This window comes from Callospermophilus lateralis, chromosome 12 (assembly GCF_048772815.1).
Source record: "Callospermophilus lateralis isolate mCalLat2 chromosome 12, mCalLat2.hap1, whole genome shotgun sequence".
NCBI lineage: Eukaryota > Metazoa > Chordata > Mammalia > Rodentia > Sciuridae > Callospermophilus > Callospermophilus lateralis.
This window is the reverse complement of record NC_135316.1, coordinates 103,073,878-103,099,502: the sequence shown is the minus strand read 5'-3', so window position 1 is coordinate 103,099,502 and position 25,625 is coordinate 103,073,878. Positions and strand designations below refer to the sequence as shown.

General features: G+C 40.0%; 1 pseudogene; it reads right to left on the bottom strand.

The window, feature by feature from the left end:
- Positions 1 to 12,709: 12,709 nt before the first annotated feature.
- Positions 12,710 to 17,610, bottom strand: LOC143411510 (ribonuclease P protein subunit p38-like; annotated as a pseudogene).
- Between the last annotated feature and the right edge of the window lie 8,015 nt (positions 17,611 to 25,625).

Below are 25,625 nucleotides of genomic sequence, written 5' to 3'. Positions count from 1 at the left end.
TTAATTTTTTGAGTTCTTTGTATATTCTAGATATTAGGGCTCTATCTGAAGTGTGAGGGGTAAAAATTTGTTCCCAGGATGTAGGCTCTCTGTTTACCTCTCTTATTGTTTCTCTTGATGAGAAAAAACTTTTTAATTTAAATAAGTCCCATTTATTTATTCTTGTTATTAACTCTTGGGCTATGGGCGTCCTATTAAGGAATTTGGAGCCCGACCCCACAGTACGTAGATCGTAGCCAACTTTTTCTTCTATCATACGCAGTGTCTCTGATTTGATATCTAGCTCCTTGATCCATTTTGAGTTAACTTTTGTGCATGGCGAGAGAAATGGATTCAGTTTCATATGGATTTCCAATTTTCCCAGCACCATTTGTTGAAGATGCTGTCCTTCCTCCATTGCATGCTTTTAGCCCCTTTATCAAATATAAGATAGTTGTAATTTTGTGGATTGGTCTCTGTGTCCTCTATTCTGTACCATTGGTCCACCTGCCTGTTTTGGTACCAGTACCATGCTGTTTTTGTTACTATTGCTCTGTAGTACAGTTTGAACTCTGGTATCGCTATACCTCCCGATTCACACTTCCTGCTTAGAATTGCTTTTGCTATTCTGGGTCTTTTGTTTTTCCATATGAATTTCATGATTGCTTTATCTATTTCTACAAGAAATGCCGTTGGGATTTTAATTGGCATCGCATTAAACCTGTAGAGAACTTTGGGTAATATCGCCATTTTGATGATGTTAGTTCTGCCTATCCATGAACAGGGTACATTTTTCCATCTTCTAAGATCTTCTTCTATTTCTCTCTTTAGGGTTCTGTAGTTTTCATTGTATAGATCTTTCACCTCTTTTGTTAGGTTGATTCCCAAGTATTTTATTTTCTTTGAGGATATTGTGAATGGAGTGGTTTTCCTCATTTCCATTTCAGAAGTTTTGTTGCTGATATACAGGAATGCCTTTGATTTATGCGTGTTGATTTTGTATCCTGCCACTTCGCTGAATTCATTTATTACCTCTAGTAGTTTCTTTGTAGACCCTTTGGGGTCTGTTAAATATATTATCATGTCGTCCGCAAATAGCGATAATTTAATTTCTTCTTTTCCCATTTTTATGCCTTTAATTTCTTTTGTCTGTCTAATTGCTCTGGCTAGTATTTCAAGAACTAAATTGAATTGAAGTGGTGATAGAGGGCATCCCTGTCTTGTTACAGATTTTAGAGGGAATGCCTTTAGTTTTTCTCCATTTAGGATGATGCTAGCCTGATGTTTAGCATATATAGCTTTTACAATGTAGGTAAGTTCCTGTTATCCCTAGTTTTTCTAGTGTTTTGATCATAAAGGGATGCTGTACTTTGTCAAATGCTTTTTCTGCATCTATTGAGATGATCATATGGTTCTTGTCTTTAAGTCTATTGATGTGGTGAATAGTATTTATTGATTTCCGTATATTGAACCAGCCTTGCATCCCAGGGATGAATCCTACTTGATCATGGTGCACAATTTTTTTGATATGCTTTTGTATTCGATTTGCCAGAATTTTATTGAGAATTTTTGCATCCAAGTTCATTAGAGATATTGGTCTGTAGTTTTCTTTCTTTGAAGTGTCTTTGTCTGGTTTTGGGATCAGGGTGATGTTGGCCTCATAGAATGAATTTGGAAGAGCTCCTTCTTTTTCTATTTCTTGAAACAGCTTGAAAAGTATTGGTATTAATTCTTCTTTGAAGGTTTTGTAAAACTCCGCTGTATACCCATCAGGTCCAGGGCTTTTTTTGGTTGGTAGTCTTTTGATGGCTTCTTCAATTTCTTCCTTTGTTATTGGTCTGTTTAAATTGTGTGTATCCTCCTGACTCAATCTGGGCAGATCGTATGACTTAAGAAATTTATCGATATCTTCACTATCTTCTATTTTATTAGAGTATAGTTTTTCAAAATAATTTCTAATTATCTTTTGTATTTCTGTAGTGTCAGTTGTGATATTGCCTTTTTCATCCCATATGTTGGTATTTTGAGTTCTCTCTCTTCTTCTCTTCGTTAGCATGGCTAAGGGCCTGTCGATCTTATTTATTTTTTCAAAGAACCAACTTTTAGTTTTTTCAATGGTTTTTTTTTGTTTCAATTTCGTTGATTTCTGCTCTAATTTTAATTATTTCTTGCTGTTGTTTTGCTCTTCCTTTTCTAGGTTTTTGAGGTGTAGTGTGAGCTCATTTATTTGTTGTTTTTTTTCTTTTTTTGAGGAAAGAACTCCAAGAAATGAATTTCCCTCTTAGAAATGCTTTCATTGTGTCCCATAGATTCCGGTATGTTGTGTCTTCATTGTCATTTGTCTCTAAGAATTTTTTTTGTCTCCTCTTTTATGTCTTCTGTAACCCATTGATCATTCAGTAGCATATTGTTCATTTTCCATGTGATGTAGGATTTTTCCTTCCTTCTTTTATCATTAATTTCCAGTTTCATTCCATTATGATCAGATATGGTGCATGGTATTATCTCCACACCTTTATATTTACTAAGAGTTGCCCTATGGCATAATATATGGTCTATCTTTGAGTAGGATCCATGTGCTGCTGAGAACGTGTATCTACTTGATGATGGTTGATATATTCTATATATGTCGGTTAAGTCTAGGTTATTGATTGTGCTATTGAGTTCTATAGTTTCTTTATTCAGCTTTTGTCTAGAGGATCTGTCTAATGGTGAGAGCGGTGTGTTGAAGTCACCCATAATTATTGTGTTGTAGTCTATTTGACTCTTGAACTTGAGGAGAGTTTGTTTTATGAACGTTGCAGCTCCATTGTTTGGTGCATACAAATTGATAATTGTTATGTCTTGTTGGTGGATGGTTCCTTTTAACAGTATATAGTGTCCTTCTTTATCCCTTTTGATTAACTTAGGTTTGAAGTTGATTTTATTCGATATGAATATGGCCACTCCTGCTTGCTTCCGGGGGCCATGTGAGTGGTAATATTTTTCCCAACCTTTTACCTTCAGCCTGTGTATGTCTTTTCCTATCATATGAGTCTCCTGAAGGCAGCATATTGTTGGATTTGTTTTTTTGATCCAGGTTACCAGCCTATGTCTCTTGATTGGTGAGTTTAGGCCATTAACATTTAAGGTTACAATTGAAATATGACTTGTACTTCCAGTCATGTTTATTTATTTATTTATTTTAGTTTGGCTAGTTTTTACTTTTTGGTTATTTTCCTCCCCCTTTACTGAGATACCTCCTGCTGATAGTTTTGAGCACTATTTTTCAATTCCTCTTCTTGTAGTGTTTTGCTCAAAATGCTTTGCAGTGCTGGTTTTCTGTTTGCGAATTCTTTTAGCTTTTGTTTATCGTGAAAGATTTTAATTTCATTGTCAAATCTGAAGCTTAATTTTGCTGGATACAGTATTTTTGGTTGGAATCCATTATTTTTCAGTGTTTGAAATACATTGTTCCAGGATCTTCTTGCTTTCAAAGTCTGTGATGAAAAATCGGTTGTTAACCTAATTGGTTTACCCCTGAATGTAATCTGCCTCCTTTCTCTCGTAGCTTTTAATATTCTGTCCTTGTTCTTTATGTTGGCTATCTTCATAATTATATGTCTTGGAGTTTGTCTATTACGGTTTTGAATGTTTGGGGTCCTGTAGGCTTCCAGGATTTGGCAATCCATTCCATCTTTCATCTCTGGGAAGTTTTCTAGAATTATTTCATTTAATAAGTTGTCCATTCCTTTGGTTTGAATCTCTATGCCTTCTATTCCGATGACTCTCAAATTTGGTCTTTATGACATCCCATATCTCTTGAATAGATTGCTCGTGGGATTTAAGCATCTTTTCTGTGTTGACTATATTCTTTTCAAGTTGATAAACTTTGTCTTCATTGTCTGATGTTCTGACTTCTACTTGATCTAGTCTATTTGTAATATTCTCGTTTGAGTTTTTAATTTGGTTTATAGATACCTGCATTTCTAAGATTACTGTTTGATTTTTTTTAAAAATCTCTATCTCCTGGTAAAGTTCATGCTTTGCCATTTGAATTTGTTTGTTTAATTCATTTTCAAAATATACTTTTATTGCTTGGAATTGTTGTCTCATATCTTCTCTAATATTCCTTTCCATCTGAGTTAGGTATGCCTTGAGTTCTTTCCCTATCCATGTTTCTGATGCTTCTAGGTCTTCCTGTAGATTTAAGCTGTCCTGCATTGTTTGTAGTCCTCTTTTCCCTTGTTTTTTCATGATGTTCATGCTACTTTCCAGCTCTATTTGATTGCTGTGTTTCTGCTCTCTTCTATAAATTTGTTTTGGTTTTTTATATCTCTGTTGTCTCTCCTTTGTGTTGGTAGACTATGTCTGCTAAAGTGAATTCCGCTGGGAAGGAATTCCGACGGCCGAGCCTCAGTGACGTCACCTCTCTGCTATGGTGGGCCCCAGGCTCCTTGCCGGGGTGTCCGAATGGGGGGGTGGGACTTGACTGTCTCTGTTTGGTTTCAGCGCCCAGACGCCGTTGGCCAGGTGGTCTCCAGCCGCCCAGTCGCGCGGGCAACTGGCGGGCGACTGGTCACCAGTAGGTGGGCGGTCTCCAGCCGCCTAGTCGCGCAGACAGCGGGTGGGCTGTGGGCTGTCGCCAGCGGGCGGGTAATCCCTAGTCGCCCAGACGCGGGGTTGGTCGCCAGAGGGCGGGCGGTCTCCAGCCGCCCAGTCGCGCAGGCAGTGGGCTTGTGGTCTCCCGCCGCCTAGCCGCACCGGCAGCAGGCCGGCTGTCGCCGGCGGGCGGGTGATCTCTAGCTGCCCAGTTGCGTGGTTGGTCGCCGGCGGGCTGGCGGGCGGTCTCCAGCTGCCCTGCGGCTGGGTGGCTGGAGACTGCACGCAGCTGGTGACCGATCGCCCACCAGCTGTCTGCGCGACTGGGCAGCTGGAGACCAGCCGGCGGGCGATCGGTCGCCGGTGGGCGTGCGATTTCCAGCTGCTCAGTCTCAGGGGCAATGGGCTGACTGTCGCTGGGGGAGCGTGCTATCTCTAGCCTCCAAAACACAGGGGCAATGTGCCGGCTGTTGCTGGCGGGCGTGCGGTTCCCAGCTGCTCAGTCACAGGGGCAATGGGCCAGCTGTCACTGGTGGGCGGGCAATCTCTAGCCGCCAAAACGCAGGGGCAATGGGCCGGCATTGCTGGCGGGCGTGCGGTTTCCAGCTGCTCAGTCGCAGGGGCAATGGGCCGGCTTTGCTGGCGGGCGTGCGGTTCCCAGCTGCTCAGTCGCAGGGGCAAGGGGCCAGCGGGCGGGGGGGGGGGGGGGGGGGGGGGGGGGGGGGCGCGGACTCCAGCTGCCCAGACGGGAGGGCCTGGCCTCTAGTCCCCGGGTTTCTCCTACTAGCCCTGGTTTCTCCTGCTAGACCAGATTTCCCCTGAGTGATGCCTCTCGGCAGGTCAAACTGTACTCTGGGCCTGCCATTTGTTGGGCGTGGAGGGTGGGTATTGAGAGCCCCAGCACTCTATTGTTTTGATTTTTTCCACTTGCCCCTCCCCCCCGCGCTGGCAATACAGGTTTTGTTTTCTCTGCTGATGGGAGGGGGAGTTGAAGGTCGGGTGTCTCTAGTTTTCCCCGCGTCTTTATGCAGGCTTGCTCTGATAATCCCTCCCCTGGAGAGCCTAGGAAAGATTTTATGGGAATTCCCCGCTGTATGCTGTATGGGAGATGGGCTGAGTAACTCGCACCTGTTTTATTGTTGCAATCGGTCAGAGAGTGGCGGTGGTTATTTTGGCTCTCCAAGATGGTGGCCTCCGATTTGCTTGGTGGATTTTCCATTGTGGGGGATAGAACTGTACCGCTTCCTTACCTGTCTGAAATCCCGAACTCAGCCTGGGGCTCTGTGAGTGCTCAGGCGGCAGGATTCCACAGAATCTGCAGCAACATTTCTCCCTGCTTGCTTGCTGGTCTCTTCGGCGGCTCCCCGCCGTCTGTAGCCGCTGGGCGGGCCGCGCGGATCAGTCAACCCGGATCTTATGTCTATTTTGATACCAATATTATGCTGCTTTTGTTACTATAGCTGTGTAGTTTTATTTATTTATTTGGTACCAGGAATTGAACTCAGAGGTGCTTAACCACTGAGTCATATCTCCAGCACCCCCCCTTTTTTTTTCTTTTTACATTTTATTTAGAGACAGGGTTTCACTAAGTTGCTGAGGCTGACTTTGAATTCATAATCGTCTGCCTCAGCCTCCCAAGATGCTGTGATGATAGGTGTGCACCACCATGCCCAGCATCTGTAGTATGTTGAGAGCCACAGCCGAAGGGGCCCCAGCAAACTTCCAGCTGCCAGCAAACTTCCAGACTGCCGGCTGATGATTGGCTCACAGCGGCCCCAGCAACATCTAGCTGATTGGCTCCTCTGCGGTGATGCTCATTGGAGATGCTCATTGAGCTGTTTCCCTGCCCTTTTAGACTACCAGCTGGTGATTGGTTCACAGCAGCCCCACCAACCTCTAGCAACATCTAGCTGATTGGCTCCTCTGTGGTGATGCTCATTGGGCTGTTTCCCTGCCCTTTCAGACCACAGAGCTGCTCATTGGGGGACTTTTTTGGCTCTGCCCACGCGACCCAGCCAATCGGCCTCAAGAGTAGGAGGATTGTGGGAGGTGGAGAGGCTGGTGGTTGAGGGAGTGGCTTGTGGGAAGCCGGTGGTGGCAGTTGGGCTCTGAGGGTTTTTTCCTGAGGAGCTGTTTTGTTTGGCGTGTGTGGTTCTAAAAATAAAGTTAGTTTCTTTTGACAAGTGACTCCTGAATTGTGCCCAGCCAGACTGTGGCATTAGTATAATTTAAGGTCTGGTATCATTATTCTTCAAGAGTGTGAAGAGAGAGCTTACAGAATGAGAGAAAACTATTTGCCACCTGCACCTCAGATAAAGTGTTAATCTCTAGGATATATAACACCAGAACAAACAAACAAACAAAAGTCAAACAAATAGCCCAATTAATAAATGGGCAAAGGAACTGAATAGACACTTCACAAAAGAAATACAAATAGCAAACAAATATATGAAAAAAAATGTTCAAAATCTCTAGTAACTAGAGAAGTGCAAATTAAAACTATGCTGAGATTTCAGAATGGTAACAATAAAGAATACAAGCAACAATAAATGTTGCAAGAATATGGGGAAAAGGTACATTCATACATTGCTGGTGGGACTGCAAATTGCTGCAACCATTATGGAAAGCAGTATTAGATTCCTCAGAAAACTTGGAATGGAACCACCATTTGACCAAGCTATCTCACTCCTTGGTTTATACCCAAAGGATTTAAAATCATCATACTACAGTGACAGAGCTATATTGATATTTATAGCAGCTCAACTTATAGTAGCTAAGCTATAGAACCAACCTAGGTGCCCTTAGCAGATGAATGGATAAAGAAAATGTGGTATATAAATGCAATGTAATATTACTCAAAAAGAATTGACTATGACTTTTGCCAGTAAATGGATGGATCTAGAGACTGGCATACTAAGTGAAATAAGCCAATTTCAAAAAACCAAAGATTTGAATGTTCTTATATGCAGATGCTAACATACAACAAGATGTGAGTGAGTGAGGGAAGAACAGAAGTTCAATGGATTAGACAAAGGGAATGAATGCAAAGGGGGAATAGGAATACGACAGTGGAATGAATCAGACATAACTTTCCTGTGTTCGTATATGAATATACCACAGTGAATCTCAACCTCAGGTACAACCACAAGAATGGGATCCTAATGAGAATTGTTATAGTCAATATATGTATAATTGTCAAAATACATACACTCTACTGTCATGTATCTCCAAAATGAAAAAAAATTTAAAAATGAGAATTCTTTTAAATCAAATTCCCTAAACTGTAGGGGTCATATAAGCATTCAGCATATTCCAGCTGTTGGAGTCCTCAAGATTTACAGCAAGGACTCCCACAGGTGACTCCCAGGCACTGACTGATTGCAATAGGAATACTGGAGAGTGTCAATTTCTGGGAGACAGAGAATTTCTCTGATAGCTGTCTTAAGTTCCAGAACCCTCCAGTGGATTTGCCAGGCCTTCCCTACTGCATGGTTGTTTGGGACACTACTACTTAATCTTCTTTCCCTCTGCTTTTTGTTCAAGGTCCGACTTGCATTACAGCTTGCTACCTCTGTCAGACTTTTGCAAACCTTTGACTATTTCCTCTTGTATAACTTTTTCCCCAACAGAGAATCCTTGCTTGTCTAATTCTGTCTTGATATCTGCTTTGTGGAGGAGTCAGAGTAAAATTCTGTACATAAAATATACACACATTCCCATATGTATGTATAAATGTATACAGTATACCTAAGAAGTCTCAACGCACTGTAGTCTAAAGCAAAGCTTCCCAATTGGATTTATCCTCTCAGTCCCGGGGAATCTTCAGAATTTGACTATGGACCTTCGAGATTGATTGCCACAGGCGCTAAGGAGCTCACTCATTTTCTTCAGTGTACCATACAAATATTCTCATTTTCTATGAGTATATTGATGTAAGAAAGGCTGGAAAACCTTGATTTCAGGGATATCCATCTCAGGAGACATCAAAATGAAGACTACTAGTAGTAAATTCTTAGAATGTGTCAGCACATTTTAATTGCCCATTTCCTATGTGGCAATCATTTACTCCAATGCCAGATAGAAATTAGATATCATTTCTATCATTAAGAAATTTATTTGTTACATTCTCTCACTTTTGAGCAAAATAGCTTGTTCTAGTAGCTTGTAATAGCTAATTTCACGGAGGTCCCCACTTACTATCCCTGTTTCTGAGCCAATAATTGGTCTTCAGAATACAGTAGTCTGCCCTTATCTATGGTTTCACTTTTCATGGTTCCAGTTACCTACAGTCAGCTGCAGCCCAAAAATAATAAGTGGAGAAATCTAGATATTAACGACTCTTCAGTTTTAAATTGCACATCTTTTTGATGAAACCAGATGGAATCTCTTGTCATTTTGATTCATCCTGCCTGGACTATGAATCATCTCTTCATCCAGTGTACCTAGACTGCACATCTTACCTTCATAACAGTTACTTGATAGCAGTCTTGGTTAGCAGTGCATTATCTAGAGTTAGGTACTATCTATGGTTTTAGGCACTACTATATTTGTAAACAAGTATGCTGACTTGAGGTATAGCATAGCTGATACAGTCTATGAGCTGAGAGGGCTTACAAATGGGAAGTCAGACAACTGAACGATTATAAAGAAAGTGGAGAGAAATTCTGGAAAATTAAAATTGTAGAGGTCACAGACTGATAGGGCAAGGCAATGGTCAATAGCCACCCATGTCTAGCCACTTGAGGAAATCAGTGTTGGGAAACACTGGCTTTGGAAGACCTGGCTTTGGGACACTAGGAACCTGAACTTCAGTCCTGGCTGTTTTGGCTTATGATTTTAGACAAAAAATTCTCTGGGCCTCAATTTGCGTGGAAGGGTAATAATGGAGAGCCCTTTTTTCTTTTTATTTAGTGTTGAACATTTTTTTAAGTTTTTAAAGTTTTACATTTGTGATATACTAAGACATAGGATTTCTGATTCTTAAAGAAGTTATCCTTTGATGTTTGGTTAGAGGTTGTAGAAGTCTATTATTTTGTTCTTAAGCACTTTATGAATTCAGTCTTGGTCCTTGATTGGTAAAATGATTCCATCATTTTCTTAGCAATGTTTCTTGAGGATATTCAGGGCAGTCTGACCAACCTGATGGTTCTCATGAAATTGTAAATCCTCAATTCTATTAATCCCACTGAGTTCTGCTATTTGAAAACAAAGTTTTCCTTCTCAAACAGTTTCTCTGCCATCTGGTGACATAAGAGAGAACATTGAGGATACTAGAACAATTTTAACATCGGGATAGTGTGCAGCTTTGCCAGTGGCTCTAAGACTCCAGATTGGACAAGCTGGAACAACTGTTAGTCCAAAGTGAACCTATTGTGATGTTAGCCACCACCTAGACAGCCTCCTTCTGGGCTTTAAGTTCTCTGTTTTCTAGAAGACCCAGCAATGGAGGCAGCATGTCATAAGCAATCAGTTGCTAGATGTGCAGGTGGGCCCTGCAGCCATGTGGCTCAGGGCTCAGGCTCCCCACTTCTGGATAGAGGACTGAGTGCTGCAGGAACTGGAACAGTGACCACCTGGTGACAGTTTCCCATGGTGTAAATTTCTTTGTAGTCAGAAAAGAGAGAAAAATCTTGAATCAATTTTGTCCTTGATCTTAGACAAAAGATTGAGAAGCAATTAAATCAATTTCAAAATGGTGTACTTTATTGTCAGTTAATCTAAGAGAATTTTAAAGATGTGCTCCAGGACAGAGAAGGGACAGTGTTCTTTCAGCATAGTAGGGCCAGGGTCATACAAGAAATAGAGCCAATGTTACATATGTAGGAGAAGTATGTGTTTTTCATGCAGAAAAAATAGATGCCTTTGGAAAGAAATGAATACTTGGAGTGGTCATAAAGACTGTATTTAATGGAGGTAAACAAATCATAGACCACACTGAAAGTCTTGCACCATTCATCCTGTCTTTGGATCCAAAGCTGCTCTTTATCCCCTCCCTCACAACCTGCTGTCCCTGGGATGGAAGGTTTACCTCTTCTCTCTGCAGAACCAGTAGAAACTGGGCAGAAAAATAATTTTATTTCCAGAGGTTATTAGTGCCTGGAGATTTAAAGACATTAAAGAATGTAGCAGGTGATTATTTGATTATTTGTTTAAGGCAGATGGCATACCCCAGGACAAGCAGGAGGAGGGCTTAGTACTAGGCTTCTCTCTGTGTGCAGCCAAGACACTAACTCCATCATGAGCACAAGACCCTCTCTGTGGCCTTCTCCAGTGGCTTCACTGCCTCCTCAGTAAATAATTGCATCAAACCTCTGCCTCAATCAAGATAGTCCAGGCTATGCCATGACAGCCCAGAAGCCAAGTTTCTGTGATATAAATGACATTTCTCACTCGTGCTACATTTTTACTCTAGGGGCGCATGGGATGCTGCTCCTGCTTATTTTTGCTCTTAGATCCAGGTTGAGAGAGGAGGCACTATCCATTGTAGCTGGTCACCGTGGCAGGGGAAAAAAGAATGTGGGGAAGCATGCACTAGCTGTTAGAGTTTCAATTATTTCTGCTCTTATTCTGTTGACCAAAGCACATCCTTTGGCCAAGTCCAAGTTTAAGGGAGCAGAAAAACGAGATTATGGTGATAGTTTCCCATGGTGTAAATTTCTTTGAAAGTCAGAAGGAAGAAAAAGTCTTGAATCAATTTATACTTGATCTTAGACAAAAGATTGAGAAGCAATTTAATCAATTTCAAAGTGGTGTACTCCATTGTTAGTTAATATAAGAGAATTTTAAAGATGTGCTCTAGGACAGACCAGGACAGAGAAGGGGCCGTGTGCAAAGGAATGGTCAATCTTCTTGTGCTGTATAAAAATACCATAGCTCAGATGACTTATAGATACATTATTTTATTTCTTCCAGGATGGAACCTGGGAAATCCAAGATCAAGTTGTGGGCAAACTCAGTGTTTGGTGAGGGGCTGCTCTGTGGTTCACAAATGGCCATCTTTTTTCACTGAGTAAAATAAGGGGGGAGGGGAAGGGAAGTCTCTGAGGCCTCTTTTCCAAGGCACTAATTTCTTTCCTGAGGACTCCCATCTCATCATGACCTAGTTCCCTTCCACCTTCAAAAACCATCTCTGGGGACTGGGATTCAACATGTGAACTTTGGGTAGATACATATATGGAGTTTGTGGCAAGAACAATAAGCAGGATATTTGAACAGCCCTGATTACTACCACACCCTCACTGATGTTCTGTTTGTTTTCGCTCCAGTGAAACATTGATAATGTCATATCTACAACAGGAAGTGTATCTCCTTCTGTGGTCAGTATCCTTGTCTGAACTGCAAGTCAGACAGTGAGGGGCAAATACTCACAAATTGCCTTATAGTGAAACAGTACAGCAAATAAGGCAGGTTGTCTGAGAGTCAGAGCTTTCTAGCTGTGTACCTAGGACCTAAGTGCATCGTGAATTGCATTGAGCTGTACACCGTGTCCTTCCTGGGTAAAGATTAGTGCTCCATAATGCTCACTAACTTCTCATGCTGCCTCCTACTCAGAGTAAGTTCTCAAAGCTATTCTTTGTGTGTTTGCTTAACTTATTTTAACTTTCCAGTTTTCATGCCACTTGGTTATTAACAATGGCATAGTTTTTCCATTTCTGTTGTTTTGGTGTTCTTATATGTGAGATGAGAAATGTGTTAGGAAAACAGAACAGCATTATTCTTGCTAGTGCAATACAGGAAGACAGGAATGCCCAAGAGACATCTCAATTTGAAGAATGTAAAAATTTTTAGACTCTTAAATTGTGTATTCTTCCAGAAAGATCTTATGTATATAAAGAATATGCATACTTATCTATCTACCTATCTATCTATAATATGCACATATTTATATCTTTCCTATTACCTTTTTCACACAAATGGTAGTATAGTATACTGAAAAAGCATAGTACACTCTCTCTGTTCTATATTTTTGACTTTGCAATACTTCCTGATTAATATTAGTACACAGAATTATTATTCTTTATTTTTTAATCATGATACTATTAATTTGTTAGGATTTTCAATATATATGTATATTTCACTTTATTTTTTTCAAGGCTTCTTTACGAGCTGTCCTTTTATAGATTGCTTGAAATGAAAAGTTTATACAAGATTATTTTGAAGTAGTATTTTTACTTTTGGGTGGTTTCCTTATCTTATTAGGGTTGGGAATCAGTTTCTTTATTTTAAGAAGCTGTAATGCTACAGAGACATGCTGACCTTTAAGTTTTCTCTTGTGCTTCGAGAGGTCTGCAAATGAAGTTTCCAAAGTCTCTTTATCTTGGCTTCCCAAAGATTCAGTCTCTAAATTGTCTCAAAAATCTTCAATTCTGTTTTGAAGCCAAGGTACAGTTAGACTGGTCACTCTGGGAATGATAGCTCTTACTTCGTCCACAAAGTCAGTGGTATTTTTTTTTGGAACCCCACTGCTAGCACACATTTTAAGTCAATGACACGGTGGAGTGTCTCACTGAGACTGGGAACCTGACAGGCAAGAACAATTCTGTTTACACTTAACTGAATCACGTGTGAGGCGATGATGGCAGGCTTGACAGACTTGACCGACTTACACACCAGAACCAAGAGCAGTTTCCGCCTTTCCAAGGCTCTGGTGACTTCATTAACACTGATGGCAAGTGGCTTCCTGACTTGCACAGGCATCCACCCTGACACTTGCTGGTTAGCTTCTGCCTTTTTGTCCTTCAAATTCGAACTAGTATCAACATCTAGGCTTCATCTTTCTACCCTGTGCTTCTTTATAAAAGGTGTTTTTTCCCCATTTTTTAATTATCTTCAATTTTTCAAAGTCCAGTAGATTTGAACTTCTGCTCGAGTGTCTATAATATGAAGTGTATGTCCTCCCTCTCCAGGGTGTTCCAACAGATAGCATAGGGGTTGTTCAATGATGTCTTTAAGACTAGAGGTCTTGTCTTGTGAATGGGTGGCTTATGTGTGTTCCATTCCCCACCTTAGAGAAATTCAATCTATGGTCTCTCCTTAAGGGAAGAAAGGCTGTAAGCCACCTATGTTTCGACAGTAGGTGATTGACTAGGCATAGTCTCCTGGCTAGAGGCAAATAGAAAGATGCAGAGAGTTATATGCTTTATGGTGGAGGCTTGGAGTGATTTTCCTGGAAGCTAAATTTCCAGCGTTTCGTGAGGCCTTAGAACCTCTGTTTTTCCAGGTCTACTCTATGGCTCTATGCAGAAAAGCCCAGGCCACAGAGCCTCAGCTTTTGGACTGAAATGTGACTCCTTGTATCCTAATATAAAACACTCTAACTTGAATTTCTTTAGAATTTTTTCTGACTTAAAAGAGTTTTAACACATCTGGTGCACATTTGTATTAGCTGCTGAGGAGGCTGAGTCGGGAGGATCTCAAGTTTGAAGTCAACCTCAGCAATTTAGTGAGGCTTTCCTCAAAATAAAAAAAAAAATAAGAAGAAGAACAGGACTGGGAATGTAACTCTGTGGTAAAGTGCATCTGGATTCAATTCCCAGTACAAAAACAAACAAACAAAATAACTTTAACAGGGCATTTTGTCAGCTTTCCCTTACTATAACAAATACCTGAGAGTAAAAATTTTTTTTTCAGTATTGGGGATTTAATCCCAAGGTGCTTAACCTGAGCCACATCCCCTGAGCCACATATTTTATTTTGAGACAGGGTCTGGATAATTTGCTTAGGGCCTCACTAAGTTGCTGAGACTTGCCTTGAATTTGTAGACCTCCTGCTTCAGCCTGCTGAGCTGTTGGGATTACAGGCATGAATTTATAGACAGGAAAAGTTTATAAAGAGCAAATTTATAAAGAGAAAAGGTTTAGTTTGGCTCATGGATTCAAGATTTCAAACCCTGATTATTGGTGGGACACATTGCTTTAGTTGTTGTGGTGGCACATCATAGCAGGAGCATTTGGCAGAGTCACACTAGTTACTTCATGGCCCGGAAGCAAAGGAGAAAAGGAACACCACACAAGGTAAAGGGGATCCAGCCTTTTGGGGGAAATTAAGAACTCAACTGTAGCACTGCATTTATTCTGTTTCACCCCAATTTCTGACATGTGTTAATCAACAAAAACATACTCTCTCTGAGTTTTCTAACATTAAATTCCTATGTTGATGATGAACATTAAATAGTACAATGAAGGAATTGTTCAAGGTGTAGTTCCTGCCCTATGTGGCTTCACTGCATAAAGCACCCCGGAGAGCACTGGGTCTCTCCATGGGCTCAGGCCAGGACTTGCCTGTCTGAAATCATTTCTAGCACCTGTGTGGGATTTCATAAATTCTAATCATCTCCCACACTTGGGGTGCCAGAAAACCCAGTTAGGTTTAGGTTTCCAATCATAAGTTGATTCAAATGATGACCCCAAGCACCCTGAATTGAGCAAGAGAGGCAGAGAATATGGTAGGAAGGCAGGCAGTCAGAAGTTAAAGGATCTTGTCTTCTGTGTTTTGTTCTGCTTCTAATTAACTAATTGACCTTTAACAAGATCTCTGTTTCCTCAACTATAAATTTGAGGGTTTTATAAGAGACAAGTGAGAAACAATACCTTCCACAGTGGCAAAACATTATTACTATTATTATAAGGAGACTGTACGTGGTAGAGATGCAATAAACCGAACCAGTCATTATCAGCATTCCACTACCTCAAGACTTAAAAATACAGACAAACTGGTGATTTTTAAAAAAGGACTATTAAGTTTGCAAGAAATTTTTTTTGTTAAATCAGTTTAGACATAGTAAAGAGAACTTATAAGTTGTTTCCTTGAGGTAGATAAGATATATACCCAGTGTACATATTTAAATCAGGAAGCTGTTATCACTTAAATACTGGGCAAAAAGTTTCCTCAGCCAGTGTCTCAAACCTTGTCCAAAGATCTTAATCACACAAGTGTTCTTATAATAATACAGTGTTCTTCCAGACCTACTGATTCTGAATCTCTCATGGAGGTCTACAATATATATTTTAAATAAAGAGCCCAGTGATTCTTACTATCAGGGAAGCTTGGGAAATGCTAAGCTCAACCATATTAAGTGCTGAACTCATTCCTAAGATTGCTTTTTAGTAGAGAAAATTAAAACTGGAAAGTTTCTTTAAGATCTTCTTATTCCATTGGGTAGTGTGCCAGTTATCAATTTGTTGCCTTTCAGCTTCAAATCCATCCTTCTCTGCTCTGCATGTGATACAGACTCTGGACCCAGGGAACATGGCTCCCTTCCCAGCTGGCACAATTTTAAGATCTGCCAATTTTCTGCCATCGGTTGTCTCCAATTAACCCCCTCCTCCAATCTTTTCCAGAAGCCTAGGATTAGACTCCACCCACCCCCAAACTGGAAAATGAATGTTTCTTCTTAAAAGATTTTCTTTGGGTTTCAGGACAGTGCTCTGCTGATTGTCCACCTGTTCCCCTGCTTCAGTGTCCTCTACTATCTCCTCCTTTTCTTCTGCCCTCTGATGTCTGCTTGCTATAGAACTCAGTCTACCTACACTTAGCTCCCTGGATGATGATATCTTATTGCATGGCCTTAAGTGACATTGACTTCCTGAAGATTCCAAAGTTGGAACCTCCAGTTGGACTTCCTGAAACTCCAGCTGCTTGTCTGGTACCTCCACTTGCATATACTGGATGGGAATCTTAAACTTTTCATGCTCCAAACTTAACTGTGCAACTTCTTCAGTCTGCTCTTCTTTCAGCACTTGTCAGTTAACAGAAATGTTATGTTTCTAGTTGTTCAAGGCCAAAAATTTTGTCTCCTCACTCTCTGGTCCTACATTAAATCTATCAGCAAAATGTGTTGGCTCAGTCTTCAAAATACCCAGAATCTGATTGCTTCTCATCACCTCCACAGCAGCCTTCTTCATCCAAGTCAGTTGGTGTGTTGTCTGGGTTGGAGAGGATCCTCCTTTCTCAGGACAGGCGAGGTCGACCTATAGTCCAAGTGACCTCCTAGATCTCAGTGCTTCACAGCCCTCCATCTTTTCTGGCACAGTAATCATTGCATTGTTCCTTGACATCTTATGTTCAGGTCCTGGCTTGTGGATTAACTGTAGACAAGTACATGACCCCTGACCATGTGGCCAAGAGAAAAAAGGGGCATGTTAGATGATATGATGGCTTTGAAAGCTTCACCTGGACTCAAAATATGTTCCTTCTGCTTCCACATCCATGATCAAAGCATGGGCATGCTGAGTTCAACATGACAGGAATGCAGAGTTGATTCTTGCTCTTCATAGAAGTTATGATCTGTAAGGTCACAACAAACACTAGATCAGCAAATTCTAAACCCTGGCTCCAAAGTTAGAAAGTACAGGATCAGTTTGCTTTATGTCTGTGGTCACAATGTTTTTATTAGCTAAAACACTATTTGCCAACATCTTTGTAAAACAAGTCAGTCTCATGTTTTTTTTTAAATATATGACAGCAGAATGCATTAAAATTCTTATTACACATATAGAGCACACTTTTTTATATCTCTGGTTGTATTCAAAGTATATTTATACCAATTTGTGTTTCATACAAATCTCATGTTTTTTAAAAAACTTTCTTTCACACAACACTTTTAAAAAAATTCTCAGTAGATATTTTTGATATCTCTATTTTTATATTGGGGAAATAAAAATGAAAGCAACCTTTATCCTGGGATGTATCCAATGGCAGCTTTTTGTTCCATAGGACTTAAGGAAGACACTGAGAAATTAAAAGTTGTTTGGAAGAATCCAAGTGTGGTTGCGTTGTATATTGCAATAGGTAGAAGGGATGAGGTGAAGTGTGAAGGCCCCTCACATCCTCCATCTTTCCTCAGACTATGTCCTGGAACCTGGGCAGAGAAAGCGTGGTCCACATTTCCTGCTTCTTGGGATGGTTGATGGATAGGCAGCAATGGAGAATGACATGCAGGAGGAACGACACACCAGGCAGGTTGGTGAAGATGGTGGGCTGCCCAGTTGTGTTATCCTGATCAGCCCCACTGGGCACTTTGGAGGCCAACACTCTGGATGGCAGCTCCATAGGCCAATCCTTGCCAACCTAGGTGCTTCCAGCATGTCACTCTGTGTGAGTGGCCTCTCCAGGACCACTAACTAACTTTTATAAAGTCTTCCTCTGTCTCCTGATCTGCAGACTTGCCCAACCCATAGGCTGAACAATTGTCCTGCCCTGTGACCTTTTGCAACAAGCAAGCCAGCCAGCCAGGGCTAGCTGAGAAGCGCTTGACCGTTGTCCTCACACTGGGTAACATGATTTTTTTTTTTTGCTTTCTGCCTCAAAACAATACTGTATACTGTGTCTTTTAACCAACAGTTATTTCATTGATCTGCCATTTTGGCCTCTTTTTCATATCTTATCACACACTGTACATGTTAACTTTATTACTTTCTGGATTGGTTTTACATACAAATTAACAAATTCCCTCATCTTTTTTTCTGGGATTGCCCTATTGTTGATTCATTAACATTGACTTCATGGCCAACAGCACTAACACTTGTGCCTGAATGAAGCTTATCTAATGAGAGTATTTTCTCTACAAGGTGCATTATCATCTTTTGAGAACACCAGACAGCACTTTAGCATATAATGAAGAGTGTGGGCATTTTAACATCAAAATTACCTATAAAAAGCACACAAAAATGCAGCCCCCCCCAAAAAAAAATTCACATCAGTGACCACAATTCCAAAAGGACACCTGTTAATCTTATGAAAGCTGAGACAAGATGATAGGGTTCCCTTGGTTGACCTCATTGAGAAACTTGTCTATTGGGCAACTTGAATTTTTCTTTACCTGGAGTAATGATTTGAAGTTACAAGTAAATTTTAGGGAGTGGGCAAACTTGCAAATATGGAACCCATGAATAACGAGAGTCACTTGTATCCTCTTCCCTTGGGACAAACATGAGATTTTCATGAACAGTAGTGGGACCTACTGCACCCACTGGCTGACCTCCCTGAGTTAGTCTTTGCCCACTTCTCTATCATCACACAGAAGCCAGAATGATCCTGTTGCAAAGCAATTCAAATTCTGTTGCTTATCTGCTGAGACTTTCTGAAAGCTGCTCACGTTGCTCAAATAAAGATGACGTGCTTAGGAGCGTTTGAGTGTGCCTCTGCCCCTTCCCCTACCACTGACCACTAGCATATAACTTTACTCTGCTGAAGCCCTAGCACAGTCACTGTGCTGCACTGACTAAGTGTATTCCTTGGGGCCTGGAATGTTCTCCTCCAGGGTTCCCACTGCTTTCTTCCTCACTTCCTTCATCCCCTGCTCAAATATCTTAAGTATGTCCTTCCTTTCCAAATTACTTAAAATTGACTTCATTTTGTATTCTATTCTCTCTCATATTGCCTTTTGACACTTGCATTTTTAAAAATTCTTTCTCGTGCTTGTTCATTTTAAATACTTGTTAATGCAAGCTCCTTCGTGAAGGTGCCCAGCACAAATAAGCAAATCATTGACTACTGGAGGAAGAGATAAGGGCTCAGGTCACCAAAGTTCATTCTATAGAACGAAGTTTGAGTTAAAGTAAATAGATACAATGTAGAAATTGTAAGTAAGATTTTCATTTGTTCCCTTATTAAATAGTGGAGCAACAGTAATTATTGGAGTTAGGTATATTCACTTGGAGAAGGGATGAGAGTCCAGTTTTGAAGATAGGAAGGTTTGTGCTCAGGTAGAAAGTAGAAATTGTTACATATGTCAAAGAGAGGTGAATTTTGCAATGGCAGTAGTTTCAGAGCTGGAGGAATGTGCAATACCATACTTGTTTGACTTTTAGAGCTTACCAAGACTGAATGAATCCATATTGTCATCATTACTCTCCTCTAGCAGGGAATCTAGTAGTCCATAGGAAATGCCCTAACCTAAATAAAATGCTGCACATAAAGCACTAAGATAGTACTTGGTATATAGTAAGTGCTCAATAAACAGTTATTATTAATAATAAGATTGGAAAGGAAGCTCAGATCCTCAATTTTCTTTGTCATCACTGCAGTTGTGCAGCCTCCTAAACATCTCCTTTAGAGTTTTTGGAGTATCAGATCATTCAACAAATGTTCATAGCCCATCTACTGTATGCCAAATGATCCTATAGACACAGCAGGGAGCAAGAGTGTCCCTTAAGAAACTCCTAGTTTCATGGATGGTATCATACCATGTGAGGAATTTGGGGGCAGGAACTAAATACACTGCTCAGCCAGGCTGATTAGTTTCCTTTCTTTTGTCTCAACCATGAGGGTGACCTTTATAAAGAGACTAAGACCAAACTGAAGCCTTCCTTCTCCAACCTTTGGATCCCAGACTGGTTGTTTGCTCCACGGAATTTCTGGCTGAAAAACTCCTGCATGCGTCTACTGTACAGGCATCATAGTCTGAATTAAATTCTATCCTTTTCATTTTTTCCACGCTCTCTAATTTTATTTGGATCATCTAGTTATTAGTAATTCTTGGCCTACAAACCAGTACAAAGAAAGAATGGGCAGAATGCATAGAAAGGTGATATGATGGACTGGAATATCCCAAATCCAGGGACGCCTAATGCAAATTCTGCCTGTTGCCGACTGGGGGTGGTACTTTGGTTAAATTAACTTAATTTGTTAAATAAAAAAAAAAAGTGATTACTGTGCCTCCCTCACAGTATAAACCAGGTATGTAGTAGATGCTCAATAAATGTCAGTTCCACCTACTCATGTCATATACTTGAGATTGGAAGGGGTTACTGGAGTGGGAAACCATGCAGTCTGCTTATAATTCAGGTATAGTGAACAGTTAGGCTAGTTAAGAAAGACTTTGGAAAGAATAAGTAAAGTGGCATACAGACTGATAAGAATTTCAATTTAATTAAAAAAACAAAATTTTGAGCAGCAATTCAAAATGACCCTTTAAGATATTTTTTTTGATCCCTAAAAGAAAACTGATATATGGAAAGAAGTGGTAGGAAAATTAATGTGTCCACACTTATATTTGCAGATTGGTTAACAATGTAATGCAGAAGTTCAGCCATACATCACAGTAATCCAGTGACAAATTGGATTCTGCTGCAGGGTAGAAACTTAAATGCCTCTTCTGGAATATTTAATCAACTGGCAAGATGCTTAGGACAAAAGTCAATCAGCAAATCTCACCAGTGAAATTAATTGGAAGATTTTTTACATGAAGGAAAGTTAAGTAGTTCTACTCAGTGAGAAATACAGCTGCTACTAAGACATTTTATGGGGAAGCATGCGGTCATGATGACAAACTTTTAAAATACATGTTCAGTTTTACATTATAATTTCACTGTAATTACATCAATAGAAGTATACATTTGTTGGTTCTTTCATCCATATAAACTTTGATCCAACATCTATTTTGTTTGTGCGTGTGCACGTAAGTGCGTCTGATCTAATTCTAGAAAACGAAGATCAAAACCAGTTTCTTTGGTCAGCATTGGCTTTGCAATAGTGCCACCTTCTGGCTGGAGATCACCTTCACAAGCCAGCCCTTGTCCACGCTTGTCCCTTGGTGCTTGTTCAATTGATTTTGTTGGGGAATGAATGTTTGAATTAGACATGGTAAACCAGTCCTGCAGGCTACCCTTGAAGATGCTGGTTGGAATGTGCTAAAAGGCAAAAAAAATCACACAAATAAAAGACAACATAAAGAAAAGAGAACTCAGAGAAAAACAGGTAAAAATACAGTCAATAGCAGGGATTAGCATGCTTGCTTGCTTCTGGTTGTGCAGTTCTCCTTTAGAAAGGTACAACACAACTGAATAAGATGAAGAAAGGGTCAGATGAAATGATCATCCCCAAAGGCGTAGGGATTTTCTGTAGTTTTGAACAGAGGGAACTCAGTGTCTCATGACTGTTCTGGGAAGAACAATTGTGGCAGCACAGGGTAAGAGCAGCCTCTTGAAACCAGGAGTTGGGAGAGGTAGTGCCACACTCTACAGAATATGCCAACACTATGGGTCTCATTAAGGGAGAGGAACATAAAACATGAACATAGACATTTTACATTTATTATCTAATAATTCTTGCAATAACCATGCCTTACAATGAGTCTAATCACCTTTGTAAATATGAGATCCTAGAAGCTCAAAAAAGTGTCTTGGTAATGTTTGTAGAATGCATAAGTGATAGCCCTGTTTCTGACTTCATGTGTATTTTATTTGACTATTTTTTAATTTTCAGAAAAAGGAAAAAAAGGGAAACATGAGCTAATGTTCATTCTTCTAGCATTTACTTTGTGCTACACATTACACTAAGTGTTTTTCATATATGGCTGCATTTACTTTATAAAATAGTATTGCTTAATCACAGTGCTTTTCCCCACTTGGAGCTCAAATGTTCTACTATTAATAGCATATTATTATTGTCATTTGTCTCATCCAAGAATAAAGTCTTCCCTTCTTTTCTTTCCCTTTCTCTCTTGCTTATATCCGGCACCATGAGATGTAATTCTAATGTTTGGGCATACATTTATTTGCACAGATGTGCTACTGCAAAATGTGTGCTGCTGTTGTGCCTGCCTTCATTTTAACTGAAGTGTGGGTGATTTTTTTTTTGTTACTGGGGATTGAATTTGGGATCACTGAACCACACCCCAGCTCTATTTTGTATTTTATTTACAGACAGGGTCTCACTGAGTTGTTTAGCACCCAGGTTTTGCTGAGGCTGGTTTTAAACTCGCGAACCTCCTGCATCAACCTCCTGAACTGCTAGGATTACAAGCATGTACCACTGCGCCCAGCCATGTGCATGATTTGCTTGTCTCATTTTACTTCTTTATTCATGCAACACTGTTTTAAAAATCCTTATGTGTTGTTCTGTGTGCACAAGTGGATATGCCTCAGTTTACCATGCCACTCCCCAGGGGTGGCAGAGCAGTGCCCATCCTAATGCAAGCCTTTCAAAGACCTGAGGGTGGGAATTCCTGTGAGATACATATCTGGGATTTCTCACCAGGCAATTGAGCAGCAGCATAAGTGTTCTGATGGAGGCAAACCCACTGTTCCCCAGAATGGCTGCCCGGAATCGGGCCAGGGCCTGCAGCAGCCTAAGCTTCTCTAAATACTCATCTCAGCCACAGTGGGATTATCCAGCTTTCTAATTTTTTTTTGTCCAATTAATCTAAAATAAAACCTTGTCATTGCTTTAATTGGATATTTTGATAACCAGATCATTTGAACCTTTTAAAGGCCTTGGCCCCTAGTGCTTCCTATTGAGGTCTTTTGACTGGTTCTTAAGGATCTGTGGGAGAGTCACAGATGTCCTGTTAGTCCCATTTCTAGATATACAGAGAATGACTTGGCAAGGTTAAGTGACTCCTTGGAGGTCATCAGAGCAATCTGTGAAGCAGACATTTGAACACAATACTATTCCTCTGCAAAATTGGGCATTAGGGACAGCATGTTGTCTATTCATCTTGACCTTGTATTTCTTAACCTTGGTCATTAGATAAGAAAACTGTGGGGTTTCAATTGTTAAATAACTCTTCAGCCAATGAAAAGATGATTACCCAAAGCACAAGCAAATGGGATGGGGATGTAATTTAGTGGTTAAGCTCTCCTGGGTTGAATAATTGCTACCAAAATTAAAAAAATCAAAAGCTTAAGAATGAAGTTGTGTTTTCTTCGTTTGATGCATTCTTCCCCTCACCTACATTCCTCCTAAAAATGAGTTTTTATTAATAAACCAAAACCAAAAGAAGATTAATTCCCATATTTCTATCAACTTGTGATAAACTCTGTGTCAGATCATACCTGTTTTCCTGAATTGCCTTGAAAACATGAGTAAGTGTATAAGGCATCTACAATGTGCAAAACCCCCTCCTAGAAACCTCAAGAAACAGGCAGGACCACGATTTTACAGATCTCTTTGATTTCCATCTAGAGGACACTTTAAAGGCAAGAGCCAAATCCTCAAATTGCTCATGATCTTTGCACTTAATACCTGTCTTGATGAGGTTCTTTACATAATTCTTGTGGCAGACTGCAGACACATAGGCTATTGTTTATTTTCAAATTTAAGTTCACATTTATTCATCAAAATAAGTTTCTTATCTCTGTAAGAAGGGCCAATGATAATTTAAAATGAATTTGTAGTTAAAAAGGCATATAAAGCAGGTAGGCAAGAGGTTTAATATCATCTTGTATGTTTGTCAGAGCTTTATTGCTATATTTAAAGATTTCCACGTGACTTCACTAACACTTTAGCAATAACTAGCATTACTAATGTAGAGATTATCTAAAATGGTTAAAAGTTGGCAAATTTACTGATTAAACAATAATGTATTAGTTTGAACTTTTTAGATGATGAGCTGATGGTTCCCAGAGGCTGAGGGGAAGGGATATGGGAGAAGAAGTTGGTGAAGTACACAGGATTTCAGTTAGACAGGAAGAATAAGTTCATATCATATTCATGGTGACTAGTTAATAAACATGTTTTGTATAATGAAATTGCAAAGAGAGTAGATTTTAGGTGTGCTTATCACAGAAAAGAATATGTGAAATAATACACATGTTAAATAGCATGGTTTAACCATTCCACAATGTATGTACACACATATATATCAAGCTATAATATATATTGCTGCAGTCCAGCTGGGCAAAATAACTGGGAGGTGACAAGCAACTTGTGAAAGTTGAAGCGGGAACTGCTTTATTGCGGGGAAACTCAGCGGGAACTGAGCGGAAACTCAAGGTAGTGGGCACCCAAGGTATTGGGAGCCGCTTTATTGTGGAACAGCAGAGGTATATATACCTGATTACACACAGCTTGACTCAATTAGCATCATCTAGATACAGCAGTCAGCCAATAAGGAATCACCACCAACTTAATGACTCGGTGGTGTTGCCTCACAAACTACTCCTGGCAAACTGCAAGGCACCATCTTGACTTGATTTGTGGTCCCCAATATCTCCCCCCTTTTGTTTTATTAAACAAGTATGTGGTATAGGGACTGTGCCTGTTTTAGGTTTTCCAATACTACATATGGTTCTTACCCGTCATTGGATGGTCTGACCTCAAATGGTCAGCCTCCTGGCTTAGGTTGGTACCATTGTAATTGGATCTTACCCATATTTGACTACTGGCCCAACATTTTTAGCCATACTTGTGGATAACAACCATAGTGGTTTTTACATAGACACCATAAACAACCTGCCACAAACAGAAGGAGGAGGATACAAAATGCCACGATACCAAGCCAATTGATGGCTCCAATTATTAGAAAAATTGTACCACCGATGACACCGTCAGCAAAGATACCCTGGTACTATTACAATTTGTTGTATCAATAGATTAGTTCATAATGCATATAAGTGATACATAGTCCAGGCAAGTTCTGTAAGTAGCTTAAAGCAGAGGAATCCACAAATATGTCCATTCCTTCTAGAAGCAAATCGACTCTTTGGTTGAGCATCAGAATTCCATTTCTAAGATGATCATCAATAATGTTTTCTGTTTGTAAAGCTTGTGCCACTTGTTGAGTTACATTATTTATTGATGCAGTAGTTTATACATTTTGTGTGATAGCTATCGAAGAAGCTGCACCAGCAGCAGCAGCAGAAACAGCAACAGCTGTGATGATGGTAGCTGTAATTCCGAAGTCTATTTTTGTCTTCACTGGCACTGGGATGAAGGTAGTAATTCTGGCAATGATGGCTAAATAAAATTGTGTAGCATTTCAGCAGGCACTAAGAAAACAATTTTCTGAATAATTTAGTACATTATCCTGAACATAATTATTAGATATAATGAAAGGGAAATGTGAAAGTAAACAAACAGATATGTTAACCTCCATTTTTGTTCACATTTTAAAACAATCCTTGTAAATTTCTGAATTTAGGTAGACATCAACTTTTTTTTGAACACCTAGAAAAACTTGTAAGCTTAATTTTAAAGACATCTAATATTAAGCGATTTAAACAGAATCTAAGCCTCGTTTAAAAGAGCGAAGCTGTAGGTGGTAAAAAAGTACATTTAAAAGTACAGTATACATGATAATTGAAAGGCTTTAAAAGGTTAAATTGAAGGTGGTTAAGATGTCT